Genomic DNA, 17,397 nt, shown 5'->3' on the forward strand with positions numbered 1-17,397 from the left:
TCTTTCCCTCTTCCGTCCCCCTTCCCTAATCGTTACCTCACGTCGTCCCGCCAATCAACACTCTAGCTCGCTCTATCCCCGATCCGTTCGCCGTTCATTCGTGCACCATCAATCGACCACCGCTATTTTTCTTCTTCCTCTTCTTCTTCTTCTTCTTCTTCTTCTTCTTCTTCTTCTTCTTCTTCTTCTTCTTCTTCTTCTTCTTCTTCTTCTTCTTCTTCTTCTTCTTCTTCTTCTTCTTCTTCTTCTTCTTCTTCTTCTTCTTCTTCTTCTTCTTCTTCTTCTTCTTCTTCTTCTTCTTCTTCTTCTTCTTCTTCTTCTTCTTCTTCTTCTTCTTCTTCTTCTTCTTCTTCTTCTTCTTCTTCTTCTTCTTCTTCTTCTTCTTCTTCTTCTTCTTCTTCTTCTTCTTCTTCTTCTTCTTCTTCTTCTTCTTCTTCTTCTTCTTCTTCTTCTTCTTCTTCTTCTTCTTCTTCTTCTTCTTCTTCTTCTTCTTCTTCTTCTTCTTCTTCTTCTTCTTCTTCTTCTTCTTCTTCTTCTTCTTCTTCTTCTTCTTCTTCTTCTTCTTCTTCTTCTTCTTCTTCTTCTTCTTCTTCTTCTTCTTCTTCTTCTTCTTCTTCTTCTTCTTCTTCTTCTTCTTCTTCTTCTTCTTCTTCTTCTTCTTCTTCTTCTTCTTCTTCTTCTTCTTCTTCTTCTTCTTCTTCTTCTTCTTCTTCTTCTTCTTCTTCTTCTTCTTCTTCTTCTTCTTCTTCTTCTTCTTCTTCTTCTTCTTCTTCTTCTTCTTCTTCTTCTTCTTCTTCTTCTTCTTCTTCTTCTTCTTCTTCTTCTTCTTCTTCTTCTTCTTCTTCTTCTTCTTCTTCTTCTTCTTCTTCTTCTTCTTCTTCTTCTTCTTCTTCTTCTTCTTCTTCTTCTTCTTCTTCTTCTTCTTCTTCTTATTCGTCTTCTCTTTCTACGAGTCACTCTCGATTCCGATAGTAAAGGAGATAGAAAGACAGTTGAAAATAAAAGAGCACAAAGTCGTTATCGCGTTTGTAAGAGCACGTGTCCTTATCTTACGCCCCGTCAATAACATCTGAGCCGAGTTTCTTACGCCAAGTTTTACGCACGTCTAATCGCACTGTCATTATGATGATATATCGGATGGGGCGCTGAATGTATAGCACGCGAAATAAACAGAGACAGATGCATATTGAAATCGAGACCAGCTTTGTCAATAAAATGCGAGGCTCTTGACGGTCGGTCACGCGTATTCACTTTTCCAAGTCAGAGGCTACTACACTCGCGTGTTCGCTGGTCAAGAAGGGATTGGCAAAGGGACTTTAAGCACAAACTCCTCGCAACATCAACGTCCAACATTAATCTTTTATCTACGATACGTCTAATATATATTTTTCATATATTTTAATATCGTGCATTAAGCGTAGGGCATTGACATTTTTCTACATTCGCACACAAAAAATGGCCCCTATTAGTTTTGAAAAACTTTGGATTACCTCTCTTAACCACCACCACCACCACTACCACCACCACCACCGCCATCGCCACTATCGCCACTACCGCCACTACCACCCCTTCCCCTTCCGCAGCCCTAGTTAACAGCAAATCCGAACGAGTATTTTTAAATAATACCTAACCTACCGCGAATTTATTAACGTCAATGTCTCAACTTCTCTGGCTGTATTAATGACAAGTAATAGCGGCTGGATATTAAAAATTATTAAACGTAATAATATAATCGTTTGCATGGACCTGGCTTGCTTTCCCGAATTTCCAAATCCGTTTAATGTACGGACTAGTCACTTGCACCACCTCGTTCCATTTTATTTCGTTCCCATTTACAACCGGCATAAGTGTCCGCGAATTTTCATCAATCGCCCATTCGAAACTTGGTACTTGGTGCTTTATAAATCTTAAAACCGTTAATGACGATGATTTCATCGAGACCTCGTGAATCGCTTATAATCACCACGCTCGGCCATGCAAAATTCTAAGTATTATATCTTTGCCAATGGATGGAGCGAGATGGAGCGAGATGGTACGAGATGAAGCGAGATGAAGCGAGATGAAGCGAGACGAAGCGAGATGGAGCGAGATGGAGCGAGAGATCGAGCTGTTGTTTACGTAGGAAGCCTACGGGCTCGTATTTCGCACACCCGTTTTCGATTCATCCTTCGATAAAACTGTCCTTTTACAGAAAATTAACGATACAACGGCCCTAACCTAGCGATGGAAAAGCGTAGGCTCGCTAACGAAGCCACAAGCTTAAGTATCAACGGGCTCGATCGAGCGAAATCTATGGAGAGTGAAACACGCATGCACGCACGCACGCACCCCCTCCCCCACTATCCCCGCCATCAATACATGAGTGTCGTTAATGAAACGTCAAGAGCACTAATTGCTAATCGCGAGCAGAAGGCCTTGGCCAATGACGTAAGTAAGCTCAGACTGTCGCCTAGAGCGTTGGCGCGAATCTTGGCGGGAAGGTACCCGGATAGTCACCACGAGGGTCCGTCCGGAGCTTGCACCAACCTGTGAGCGTTGAAACTGAAACCACGTGCGCGCAGAGGCTCTGGTCCACGTCACCGTCTTTGGCTGCGGTAGTGGTCCACGACGTCGTAGTCGTCGTCGTCGTCGTCGTCGTCGTTGTCGTTCAGTCGTCGGCCTCGCGCGTCACGGCTCGCATCACCTTCGGCACTACCGACAACGAACACCTCGACGAGAGCGCGGGAGCCCTTCGCGTCTTCTATTCGCTAATGCGCTCCTTCGGGAGTCGTGGTAATGGGACGGTATCGGGCTCTCGGGGGCGATCACCTCGTCGATAAGATGATTAAGTTTCGGGTGGTGATTTATAAGGGGCTGATGGTTGGGGGGGGGGCGGAGTGAAGGGAGGTTGAGATGGACGAAAATCGGTTGTAGCCATCACCCGCGCGTAGCGATCACGGTCCCATATCGCGACATCACCGCGGATATACGGGGCCTGGAGGGTGGTCCTGGGGATGGTCAGCGGGGGAGGGTCTCGTCAGCTGGCCAACATCGCCACCGCGAAGAAAGAGGCGGAGAAGTAGGTCCAGGGTCAGTCGGGCCCGCGGCCCTCGGCCAGATCCTTTCTCTTTATCCTTCGGGCGCGCGGCTTTCCCGCTCCCCTTTTTCTTTGCTCCCTCGCTCGCGGTTTTCCTCCTGCCTCCTCGCCCCTGGCTCCACGTCCTTCGACCGGGCCTCCCCCCTTCTCTTCTCTCTCTTGCTCAGCCTCCTTGCGCACCTTTCGCCACCCGTCCACGGCTCTTTCTCCGCTCTCCCGCGACCCTCTCCTCGCACTTCTACGTATTTCTACGTACGTACTTTTCTATGTACGTATGCGCGCGCGTGCGCCTGTGTTGAGGTTGCCTCGCGCTTACTCGCGCGCTCGCCGTTTTGTAATCCGCCTTTTACGAAACGCCGAGAGCCGCGCGCTCGCCGCGAGTAAGTAAAACGACGCCGACTCTTATATATGCATATAAATCTATACTCACAAACACACACAGAAACATACGTTTTACGCGCGCACACATATATTTATTTATACGCCCGGGCACACGCACACGCGTGAATATATATATATATGCTAATGCATATATATATATCCATACGCATATATACACACACACGCCCACACATATATATATGTGTATATATATATATACGCACGCATGCATGCATATATAAATGCATACACAAGCGTGTAGGTGCACCGTATAATATTCTTATTACGGCTATTATCGTTCCTGCTTTTATAGCTATTACTAATTCCTATTATTGTTATTAATAATTGAAACTGCTACTACTATGGGTACCACTTCCACCACACCTACCGATACTCTTACTACTTCTACTATGGCCACTACTCCTGCTATTATTGCTACTATTGTTTATACGTATGCGCATATGCGTGCACGTATGCATGTAAATATATAACTATGGTATATATGCTCGTGTGTGTAGCGTGTAGCGTAGATATTTCCTTATCTCGCCTTATTTCCTTTGCACTGCATTTACATATACAATAATATAATTCACAACAACAGCCTCTCGATGCTTCTTTTTTATCACTGGCACTTGGTCGTTTCGCCTCCTTCCTCCCCGTTTTCCCTTTATTCTTCGCCTGGCTCATGCAATTATAAAAAGAACACGCTTATTCACTGGTCGCGCGAAAGCCCGCGAGAGCGAGAGCGAGAGTGAAAGAGTGAGAGGTCGGCTCTCTTGCGAACGACAGGGTTACGCAAGTCTCTCTTCGCTCCTCTCCCTCCCGCCCTCCCGCACACACTCGTTCACTCACACTCTCTCTCTCTCTCTCTCTCTCATTCCCTCTCTCTCTCCCTCTCTCTCTCTCTCTCTCTCCCTCTCTGTACACCCTAATATCGTTATATCGGCTCTTCATCACTTTTCCTTCGTGATACCCGTATTAAACTTTTTCATCTCCAACCCTTTCTCTCTCTCTCTCTCTGGTGCGTAATTCTTTTTTAACTCTCCCGCTCTCCCCCCTCCCGGCTCTTCTTGCACCGCGTCTTCCCGTAACGCGCGCACGCGAGCGCGCGCCTCGGGGAGCTTCCCTCGACCCACTGACCCGAATCACTTTCCGTTTCACTGCCGTACGAAAAAGAGCGCGCACACAGGCCCCGTCTATATTATGTTTACGTATGGTGCTGTTACTGCTGTTACTGTTGTTGCTGCTGGTGCTGTTTCTGCTGCTTCTGCTGCCGTCGCTGCAGCCGTCTCCGCCACCGCTGCCGCCACCGCCACCACCGCCACCACCGCCGCCGCCGCCGCTGCCGCTACTGCTGTTGCTGCTGCTGTTACTGTTGTCGACTTGCCGTTGTCGCTGCTATTGCCGTAGCCGTTGCTGCAGCTCGACTCAGCTCGGCTCCTTCGTGGCGAGCGCAGCGCGCCGACGACTCCTCCGAGGTTTCAGCTCTTAGCGACTACTACTCCCCGGGGCCTCAAGACACTCGGCCGGCCTCTGCCGGATCGAATTTTAACGCGCGCGCGCGGGGCACCGCCGAACTCGGCGGTTTCAACTTTTACTTTCAAGCTCTTACACAACCGGAGCTGGGAGCGAGCGAGAGTGAGTGAGCGAGGCGCGCAATCCGTTGCGGCGCGCCGTCGCGTGCTCCGATTCTCCTCCGCTCTCGCTTTCTTCGCGCTCCCTCGACGAGCGCGAAACTTTGAATTGTCCGGCGCGCGCGCGCGCTCACTGAGTCTCCGACGACGTTACAGTCCTCTTCCGTTCTCCACCCCAGAATGTGACGGCTCGTCCTCCACCACCTCCTCCTCCTTCTCCTCGTCGTCGTCGTCGTCGTCGTCGTCGTCGTCGTTTTTATCGTCGTAGTCGATGTAATCAACGTTGTCAATGTAGACGTCCTAGACGGCTTATTGTAGTCGTCGACGTCGTCCTCGTCGTCCACGTCGTCCACGTCGTCCTTGTTGTCGTAGGCTGTCGTCTCGGCTATCTCGTCAATATCACCCGACTGCCACGATTACCTCGACACTACTCCCCGTACACTCGCTATCTCTTATTACGGCTGTCCCCGCGCTGCCGTATTATCGGCATCGATGCATCGTCGTCGTGGGGCGCGCGCGCACTGTCTGCTCGCCTCTCTCCACGAGGTCTGCCGTGCTCGGCTCCGCTCTTTCGGAGGCGCACTAGAGCGAGCGAGCCAGCGAGCTCTAGCGGGAACGAGAGAGAGAGAGAATGAGAAAGAGAGAGAGTAAGATCTCTTCCGGTCTCCGCACTCCGTCTCACTATGTTTCTCCGCTCCGTCGTAACTTTTGCGCAAAGCCACGCACCGGGAACAGTGAGTTAGAGAGAGTGAGAGATGGTTAGAGAGGGCAAACTAAAGAGAGTGGGGTAAAGAGAGAAAAATAACTGGTGAAGGGGGGAGGGACTCCCACTCACTCTCTCGCTCTCTGGCTCTCTGACTCGCTATGTCGCTCTTTATCCACCGCTCGCGCGCGCCAAGTGTCCTAGGTAGGTGAGCACGAGCGAGCGAGGAGAAAGAGAGAGGGAAAAAGAGAAGGCGCGTGCTAGCTGCTGTTGTTGCTGTCGCTACGGCAAGACGATAGAGTTGAATAAGATAGAGAGAGAGTGAGTAGGATAGAGAAAGAAAGAGAGAAAGTGAAAGAGTGAGTGAGAGAGAAAGCGAAAGAGAGATGAAAATAGAGCGAGGGAGAGTGAGTGAGAGAGTTGTGAATGAACGAATGAGTGCGAGGCGAAGGAAGGGAGAGAGTAGAGTGGAGGTGGTGACTACGATGAAGGTGGTAGTGGCCATACGGAGGAGATGGCGGTGGTAGAGTTGAGAGCTAATCGCGTCTCACTCACTCTGCCACTTTATATTCCCGTTCCCCTCTCGTTCTCTCGCCATCGCCCGATCACTCTCGCTCTCTTTCTCTTTCTGGATATTTAGCCGTAGCTAAGACCAGGTGGTTTGGTGCGCGCTGCGCTAGTATAGTGAAAGAGAGGAAAGGAGAGAAATAGAAGGATAGCCATGATGCGATAGAGAGAGAGAGTAGCCCGGTGAAAGGGTTGTTCGCCCGAACGCGATGCCGAACACGTACTCTTTAGGCACATATTCACCTGGATTTCGTCGGTGCGGCAAGTGTACATTTTCGACTGGAAAATCGAGAGCAATTTTCTCGCGAGCTGACGAGGCGCTGGTAGTGGTAATCGGTAAAGAGGCGTGAGGTAATATACGCGAACTACCGATCTTTTTTATCGTTGCACGCTTTTTAATGGGGCATGGCCTACTTTCATTCGCATCCGTTCCTCGACGCCTTTAAAGAACGAATCGGTGAAGATCCGTTGTAGTAGGAAGGGACTGTCCCGGTTATTTCGTAACATAGGCAGACGTAACCGCGTGACGTCACAATAGAACTTTAATACGTCTTAACTTTTGGAAATCTCGCTTATTTTCTAACTTGAAAAAAGCAGCTTGTAAATGCGATTGGAGATTTTTCTTTATGCTTATAAATAATGTTTCTCGGTGCGAGAGCTAATAATTACGTAACTCATTGTTAGCTCCGAAGAAAATTCATTTTACATTGACGATGCGTTTCTTATTACGTTATATTTAAATTTAAACTTTGTTTACTTTCTTGAAGCTTTTTATATTTACTTGCTCGAAGCTTCTTTTATACTATAAACATCTTTGATATTGTAATAGATACGAGAATTAACATAATATTACAAATTAATGCTGTTTTTCCAACAATTTTCTTGACAAACATTCGCGACGTCTTTACAAAAGGCATTTATCACAAATTTCAAAATGATAATACACCTCCTTCATTATTAATATTTATTGATTCCACCTGTAAATAATTCAAACTCACAATTTAATTCTTTAAGCTTTATATAAATATTTTCGTATGTACAATATTAATTTTAACTTTCAATGTATCTTTCTGAAATCCACAGTTTTATTCACACGTCACGGGTTCAAAAAATACATATATTTAAAGATAAATAGTATTAACAAAAAGAAAAAAAAATGAAAAATAATAGAGTTTTTAATCAAGACTAAAATGTATATGTAAAAAATGTATTTCATTTTAAATTTACATTTCTTTTTTCATTCGTGAATCATTAATTAATAATATTATTGCATTTTTTTTTATATTTTTGCTCTTGTGTTTCTAATTCATTCACTAATATATAAAATTATAGAATAATTGTTGATATATGTATGTTACATTTAATTTCATAAGCTCATAATAATAACATTATACCGATGTATGCAATAAGTTCTTTTACAGTTAACAAAATAAAAAATAAATATACAATAAAAAAAAAAGTTTATTTTATTTATTAATATAAATTTTAATATATATGTGTGTGTGTGTGTGTGTGTGTGTGTGTGTGTGTGTGTGTGTAAAGATTAACAAAATATTGTACTCATTATAAAGATTTTAAATATATTTATTTCAAGCCATTTAAAATATTATATAATAATTGTAATAATATAGTGCATCATTGGAGCTTTTATCAATCCAAATGGTCATACTTTAAATTTCACACTAAACTATAATGTTTACGTAATAAATAATGCATATTATTATTGGTAGATTGTTGATCGGTTTGATGCTCGGTACGATGGAAATATAAACATTTATGATGGTTTAAAAATCAATTAACCCCAAGTGCTATAATATTTAATCAAATATTTTAATTATTACGATCACAATTTTACACAATTAGACCGGTTAAAGTGCCAATATTAATTTCATTAGCCATCTTACGAGAGTAACTAGTATTTATAATACACACATTCAAATAAAAAATATTTTTTATTGATAGTCTAATATAAATCGACGATTTAATTGTTTTTATTATATAAATTTTATTAATAAAGATTATTGAAGTTTAATGTCGAATGAAATTAATGACATTTGAAAAATATTGTTATTTGTGGTCAATTTATAAAGTAATCATGAAGTAGTAGTCATGAATCATGAAATATAATATTTATTAATAGATTTATTATCATAATTATCATAATTAAAGTCACCTAAATAGAATCAACAATTTTTTTTTCTTATTATCATACAAGAGTTCTGATACTTTATTTATACCACAATTTGCCCAATAACATTTATTGTATGATTACATGTTTATCTTATTTCTATAAAATACGATGCTTGTCACCCTTCGCGATGACAATGAGAATTAGAAAATGTCTGTTTGGAAAGTATTATTACGTTTTTAAAATAATAATATAAAGAATACTAAAATTATATCAATATAACGATTAATGGATTTAATCCAATGATTATACGCGGCTTACAATTGACATATTCAGGTGTTTTCGGTATTTGTTAATTATGACAAAAAATTGATTTCTCACTTTTCTATTGTTCGGAAGAAAAATTGAATATTATTCTTAAGGAAGGTAAGGGATTAATAGAAGCACATGTTTTCCATATTATTCGTTTAAAGTAAATATTCTTAATAGGTAAAGCCAGCATTTTTGAGTACTTGTAGTACTGCTTTCTGTTGTTAGATTGACGACATCGTTTTTGGAGCACTGATAAGGAATGTTCTAGTTCGCGTTAGACGTGATCTATGTCTGATAAAAACTAACTCTTTACTAGTACTTATTGGAATAAATGACTGTATTTTAATTTGATAATAATGCGCTTTTATTATATGAAAATTGAAAGCTGAATCTACGTAATCTTATTTTACATACACATGATTTTTTATAGAATATATGTATGATTGCAAAGGGCATTTTTTGTATTATATCAATGATTATTCTATATGATACTTTAAAAATAATAAGCATCTGTATAATAACCATTATTTTCATTTTTTTTTAATATGTTTATTTGTATGGGTATTGTCTCTGTTTTAGTGTGATAGATTTATCTGTACGTCTAATAATTAATTTTAGAAGAAAATTCGCGTAAATTTTATACTTTTATATTCTATTAAATTAATAAATATTCTTGATCTATAATAGATAAGATTGAAAATATTTCTGAGGTGTAAGTATTCGAAAGAGGATGAAAAAATGGGACGAAATTGATGTATCACTAAAGCTCCTATTGAAATTAATTAACGATTTAATTAATAATCACATTGTTATTTTACAATTTTCTTTCAATTTTTTTATTGAAAAGAATTGATTTTCTTTTTTGATTGTTATGCAAGACTCTTATGCAAGAATGATACGTTGTTTATTAAAACGAACAGAGAGAAGGAATATTCAAACGATTTGGCATTTCGCATTTATTTATAATAATAATCTATGTTTTCTTCTATCTTTTATATTTTTATATTATACTTAATATAATTTGATAAATAATGTCACTATGGAATTGCATACAAGTATGAACAATTAATGATTATATAATGTATGTATATATATATATATATATATATATATAAATTATTTATTTATTTTATATCAATATATAAACATTTAATTATGTATAATTTAATTAATTATAATTTCCGCATTTTTATATATTATAATTTTATGATAATATAATAATAAGGACTAGTAGAATAATAAGAATTGTTTTTTAATTTTGTCGATCAAATAGATGTTGAATGCAATTGTGTGTACAGTAATAGAATATACCATAATGAGAATTAGACACTGCAAATGAGCTTTTGGAGTGCAATGAAATATGAAGAAGAAAAAATTAATATTAATTCGAAAATTATTAGCTATTGTTATACATTTGTTATACATTATAATGTTGTAAAGAGCACTCTCGTGCTTTTTTTTCCACTCATCCTTCTAACATCGATTTATTATTTCTTTCACTCAATTTGCCTTTGAGCTACTTATAGGGCAAACATAGAGAAGGAAATAACGAAGTACAGAACCTATTGCTTTTTGCGACCTACGCGTTGTTTTTATTATCTCATATTTCTGTTATGAAGTAAAATGCGAATGCATGAAAAAGATCTTCCGTTAGCTTTCTAAAGGTTTTATGACCCACGGAATGTATGCGTCGTCTCATTTCCTTTTTCTTTAATCGAAATTCTCGTATGCGTGCCGGCATTATATCAACAGAGACAGATAGATGCTCGGACTTTAAATTTTTATTGCCCTTCCTAATATATTCGCTTTTACGATTTATTTTAGGCTAAATTCTTCATTCGACCGTCAAATAAAATCTTACGAGTAATTCAATAATATTGAACAATCGATAATAACGGGGACGATCGATGACCTTTTAATAAATATGTTTTTTCTCTGCTCGACCCAATTGTTTATAAAATGAGCGTATTGTGAAGGGAGGTAGTGTGGTGCGATGCAACGAACGATGTTTTACGACCGAGTCGTGACTCTAAATGCCTTTTATTTAATTCTGCTTGTTCACAACTTGAACTCGAATTTTTTCATTACTCGGGAATGTAATTTTCTATGTTATCGTACATGCGACAATTTACCTCCTTATAATATAAAAATTGCTCCCGAAGGTCAGTGAAAAAGCTAATGATTGCATTATTCGTTAAGCTGAAAGAAAGCACAACTAGCCCCATTTAAAAAGTATTCTGACAATTTTAGATCAGAGGGAGGGATGGAGAGAGAGAGAGAGAGAGAGAGAGAAAACACGAAAATAATGAAAAAAAAAAAATCCATTCCATTTATTTATTCCAGATACCATATTTTTCCCGAACTTTTATGGTCACAAGTTAACAAAGTTTTTTCATTTTTCAACAAATTTTGTTGATATTTGCTAACTTGGAGATATTCGACACGCGCTAATTCTAATGCGCCTGTAATAATTTTAAAAAGATATCTATAATAATAGAGCTTTAATAGTTGACCTTGCGGCGTAGTAATAATGTAAATTACAGCTTTGTACACAATCTCGCGCACGGTATTATTACATGGAATTCCAAGCGCCACGGGTAAAAGTTGTGGTTTAATTTGACTGAAGCGAGTTTTTTTTTTTTTTTTTTTCGAGTATTTAAAGACATAAGACGTTATATAAAAATGCCGGCGGTAAATATCCGAAAATTGTTTATTCTATATTATTTCACATCGTAGGCATTCTTTAGCAGCTGTTTCACTTTATCTCGTTAGTTCGCTATTTTCCAACGTAGCTCTGGTGGTGCGTGTGTGTGTCTTTTCCCGAGTGCTAAGTTTTTTTCAATTTTTATCCTACGTACGCACATTGTGGCAGCGTGCGCGAATAGCTCTCGTTACGTTCCCTCGCTTTTCTTTTTTTTACCACCGAAAAATTTATCCCCTGTTATAAGCGCACGACTACCATGACACATGTACCATTAAATAAATAATTTAATATATATATATATATATATATATATAACCATATTACATGTACTTGGCCTAACGATATTAAATAATGGAAGCTTTAGTCGCAAAGCCTATTTCTAAACACTTGTTTGTTCGTTCGATTATATGGTGGCACGTAAGCCACTCTGAAATAAAAAAGCGCGAATATATAAACGCCCCCCTCCCCTGGCACCACAACAATAGCGAAAGAACGCTATCATTATAATTATTAAATTAGTTAATTATAAAAGCTCGCTTAGCAATGAATTTTGTAAGCTGCCTGATGAGCATCTTAGTTGGACGTTGTGTGCGTCAGCCAAGGTGTCATCCATAAGTGAGAATCCTTGAAAGGGAAACGAAAAGTGTCTCGTATCGTCATTTCATTGGGCGAGATGGTAAAGAGCTCGGCATTGGGCCAGACACGTCCATCCCCGCGCAACGAAATTCAAATGCGTTCGTGGCGACTGCTTACGTATGTGACGGGCGGTCCGATGATTTTCGCTGCGCATTACATATAGATAGTACGGCGTGTTTTTTCTCGCCGCGCGTTGCACCTCCCCGCGTCCTTTGACTCTGAACTACATTTTCACATGGTGTATCGGCCTAATACCGCGAAGACCTTGTGTTCCTCCTCTCCGTTGTGTGTGCAGCAGAAGAGAACGCGTTCGTATTGGTGCGCACGCGCTCACCCACACAGGGGCCGCAGATGCGTATCTCCTTTCTAACGTCGCCTTTTTACTGCGCACGTGGCTTTGTCTATGCGTCCCCACCATTTATTTCACTCAGCCATCTACCCACCCACCCACCCACCCGCCCCCTCCTTCGCGACCGCGACGTGCCGCACCCACCCCCGGCCCGACACTCGTTAATTCGACGATTGTCTTCCCATCGTGTTTATCATTTTTATCATTCTCTAACGCCCGTATCTTATCTCGACGACTACGGCGATGGCAACGACGACGACGACGACGACGACGACGACGACGACGTAGACGACGACGTAGACGACGGCAACAGCAGCAGCTCCAGTCGTTCATAAACACTCTGGGTTAATGGTGCTTGGGAAAGAGCAAGACGACAAATTTATTCTAATTTCACTTTCAGGACCAAGTTAGCGCTGCAATATTCAAAGAGATGGGGAGAGTCCAAGTGCCTTTGGCTACTATTGCGGACACAACACGCACTAGAATTGCTTTGAAAATGAAATTTTTTTTTTTTTTTTTTTTTTAAACGACTTTTATGATTTCCATGGCCTATACGATAGTTTTTTGTCCCGCATTTGAATGACTGTGCAGAATGATTTTATTAAATGCAACGATAAAACCGTACTAAATCTTACTAAAATAGACTCTGAAATATCGATTTCAATTAAAAAGAAGAAAGAAAAAAGAAAAAAATCTTTGAATTCGTGGGAGCACAACAAATAAATTCGTTATCATTTTCAAACTATAGTCTCAGCATTAGATTACGCGCCATTTAAGTTAACATTATTTTCTATTTTAAGTAAAAATGTCCCCTAGCCTCCTCGTCTTATATCGTATTCTGACCTTAAATTTTCATATCTCGCTCCGATACGACAATTTCTTTGGCTCGAAAAATATTTAAAAGCCACGTAGCCAATACTATTATAGTCCATTCAAATACGAAAATGAATTAAGAGCGCGTTTCATTTGGGAGGGCGAGATTGCGAAAGAGAATCACATTTGTTGGGCGTGCGCACGGCAATGGAGAGGACACTAAACACGAGACTTTGAATTTAGATTATTATGCGTAATTATAGGAAGCGAGAGGGTACACGTGATCTAGATTATAGTCTTTTGGCGGCTGTCGACGACTTCAAAGATAAGACATTCGAGCTTGTGGCTCTTTTCTATTTTTCTCGCTTTCTAAAAATACATTTTACGGAAATTTACATTTTTCTCTGGAGATTCTTTTCTTTTTTAAATTACAAAATTAGTTTTCCCTCAAAATTTGTATGCTTATACCATAAGTTTTCATTTGTTTTTAAACACGTTAAAGCAAATGCATTTTTTCTTTTATAAGCGTACATAAATAAGAAGTTATGTAATTTTATTTCCGTAGAATATGAATCATCGCTTACTGTTTCCCGTTTACTTCGATTCTCAATTACTCTATGCTTAAGATATTTAGATATTTTATATTTTCAGGAAATACTTCATTACGAAATTACATGTACAGTTAAGACTTTAATCAATATAATAATAATTTTTAAGACATCCTAAATCCATCTTATCATTATACAGTCTTTTTTGAAACTCACGTGTCTTTTTTACATTTCAAAAATCAAATTCAAATGCGCCCAAGATATGCGTATTACATTGTGTTTTTTTACATTTCGAAAATCAAATTCAAATGCGCCCAAGATATGCGTATTACATTGTGCAAAGCTAAATAGAAATTATTTTCAATTTAATCGCTCGTACGTTGGCTAATCCTTTCAATTTTTAACTAAAAATAATATAGTTGTCAATAAAATTCATAACAATGCTTTGAGCTCTAATGTAGCATTTTGTTTTTTTCTTCGTCATTGAACTCAGTATGCCAAGTATCAATTATTTAGATCAACGTGAAATCGAGGACCGACATTGAGACTATCTGGAAAATTACCTATTGTTTCTGTGGAAAACTGTGGAATGTGGAACTGCCGAAAGAACAAAACATGACATTAAAATCTATATAGAGTCACTTTACGATTTATGCTAATTACATGTAGACAAATGTCAATTTCCATGGGCGGACTTTTAAGAGATTTAGTCCTTCTTCGCACAGAATCCAATCGAATAAGTAAGATAATGAAAAATACTAAATATTTTTCACATTACAATTATGCGCGAAATGTAAAACAGCTTTAAAAAAAAATGCGTATGAATTATCACGATTTAGAGACAAAAACAAGATGGAAGAAAAAAAAAATAAGAAAAAATTAATAGTAACTTCCACACGTTAAATTTCATTATTACGTTCTAATAAGACTAAAAACAAATATAGACACGGCATCGCCTTCACATGATAGATAAACTATAAATCTGACGAGGTCAGCATCCGCGCTTATTCTTCATAAAGAAAGATCCATGATTGCGCATTCTGACTTTTTCAAACCGTGCGCCTTATCTGTTTCCGTCTGGTCTGTAGTTTTTCTCCGATTCTTTAAGAACTTTTTTCTATACTTGGTATAAATAAATAAGGTTTTTTTTTTTTACTTTTTTTATTTTTTTTTTTTTTTTTTTTTTTTTTTTTTTAGGTGACTACTTACTTCACGGCTATTTTAAAGTCACTTTACAACGGGCAATTTTAATATTTTTCTCAACTATCTGTAGGTAATCCTCGCTAATTTATTATCCATTAATAAATATTAACAGGTGCTTGTAAGTATTTTACAGTAATTTAAATTTGTCACTGCTTCGTATAGTAGTACTTTTTCATCTTATAATAGACTAATGCTTAAAATAACATTATAATACATAATAAGAATGTAGAACTATTTTCACATTTGCGATAGAGGCTAATTTACGTACATTCTTATTTTAAAAATTGACATAAAAAGAAAGAACGAAAAAAAAAGAACGAAAAGAAAAAAAAAAAAAAAAAGAATAACTACAGCTTCGGTCAATTATTATAATTTTTAAACTTCTGGCGATTCGTTAATTTTCAAAGTGTAAATATAATTTACTTTAACATTAGTGCAAATTATTAACGGTTATTTGTTAGATCGAGAGACGAATAATGTTGTCTTACACGTTGATTATGTAGGTTCGGTCGTACGTTATATGTTATAACATTATGTTTGTGAAAGTACGAATTACAAATAAATATGAAATATTTATCATTTAAGGATTATTAAATGAAGAGCTTTCATAAGAAAACGCTTAATTTATGGGCATACACCGCTAAGTTTTCTTTCCGCGCGTGCATAGTTCGGTATTTACAGAAGTTAAAATTTATGCCTGGATTTAGGTGCGGTAAAAACTAACACTTCAAGCATACTGTGTACGATGAACAAGTAATGTTAAAACTTTACAGAAGTCGAACTATAGTTACAAAGCAAGAATATATTTATGTGTTTCTTTTAGAACTATGTGCATAAATCCCACTATCGGCACTTAATTCCACATTCTTCATATGTCATTCGTCACAGCCACTAATAAGATTAATCGATATTTTACTCCCAAGCTGTGCCACTCTCTAACTTCTAACTTCGCTCGAAGCATTATTCTTTTATATGGGGAAGGGGACCGGCTCTCATTAATATGCGGGAGTCGAGACGATGATTATTTGTTTTTTTTTCTTTTCTCCCCCCCCCCCCCATTTGTTTTTTTTTCTTTTCTCCCCCCCCCCGCGCGGAGCAAAGGCGACGTAATGCTAAAAGCGCGCAATGCTAACGAGAGGCGTAAATAGCGAGTGTTGGCGTTTCCCAAGCGAAAGCGCATCAGCGATTAATCAAGGCGATGTATCAAATGGGCAACAACAGTCATCATCGTCGCTCATGATAATCGCTCACGATTCACAGAAAATCTTGGGGAGGTGCCTCGTAGGGTCTCTTCGGATTAAAAATTAAGAGAGTAGTATTAAGGTGCTATCGACGATTAGGGCGAGTTTCCCAAATGATCTAATGCCCCGATCGACACATCCAAACTTTTCCAAATTTCTCAGCGCAGCCCGCACTAATAAACGGCAACGAATAGATCGCACATTTAATTGGGAAAGTGTGTCTTTGAAACATCTCGTACTTGGTCCTTGAGCTCGTTTCACGTATTTTCATAAATACCGTGCAGCATGGATAAAGCATATATTGTGTTCGCGTTCGTTCGTTAGAAGGTCGAAGAAACCATATGTTGCGATTGTGGTGAAATATGGCGATAAATGACGGGAGGACGAGTGGGGAAGAAAATTGGAGCTTACCAAATCGAATGTCAAAATGTAATGTCGTGAGGAGGTGGGGATCGAGCAAGTCCAGTAAGTTTAATGCCACTATCGAGCACTTTTATAACTCCAAGCGATTTAACGAAACGGCGCGGGCTGTTCTTGATTTCATTAGGTTACATTAGGAGAGCAAGTGAAAAACATGGTCGGCTATCGAATGGAAGCGAAGGGAGGAAAGGGGAGTGAAGTACGCACGATTTGCATCGATCGGTTAATCGCGGGCGCCGATCGGGAACCGTTTTATAAGTTATGTGCCAATCAAGATCCCATCCGCGATAAATCGCATCGGCACCGGCTCCAGATAAAATTAGATAATCTCGCTAACGATAATATAGATTAGCCGCGAGACAATCGTGCAAACGTTCGCGCGAGTCCCTGCCAATTCGAGATCCCGATCAAGGGGTGCGAGTCACTTATCCATCCAGGAAAATGGATTTGTTGTTCACTTGAAGCCGCTTTTGTCGTTTGTCGCGGAAGTGGCGCGGCAACCGGGTAAGCCTCGTTTATCGGGACCTTGACTCGTTCACGGCCGCGGATTGAAATTAGCGGATTCCCTCGTACGGCCGCATCGCCAGTCGCTCATTATCACGACTATTCGACGTTCGACGGGTGTGGGGGGTGGGGGTTGGGGTGGGGTTGACGGGGGGGGGGGGGGCCAGGGGGGAAAACC

General features: G+C 39.5%; 1 protein-coding gene across 1 annotated transcript in view; it reads right to left on the bottom strand.

Moving 5' to 3' along the window:
- The window catches only part of ken (zinc finger and BTB domain-containing ken and barbie protein), a 31,041-nt gene extending 26,281 nt beyond the window's left edge, over positions 1–4,760 (bottom strand). Inside the window, exon 1 of the mRNA XM_011506143.1 lies at positions 4,669–4,760. The gene's annotated coding sequence lies outside the window, so the exon portion shown is untranslated. The remainder of the gene's footprint in view (positions 1–4,668) is intronic.
- Between the last annotated feature and the right edge of the window lie 12,637 nt (positions 4,761–17,397).

Source organism: Ceratosolen solmsi, unplaced genomic scaffold (assembly GCF_000503995.2).
Source record: "Ceratosolen solmsi marchali unplaced genomic scaffold, CerSol_1.0 scaffold7, whole genome shotgun sequence".
NCBI classification, from domain to species: domain Eukaryota; kingdom Metazoa; phylum Arthropoda; class Insecta; order Hymenoptera; family Agaonidae; genus Ceratosolen; species Ceratosolen solmsi.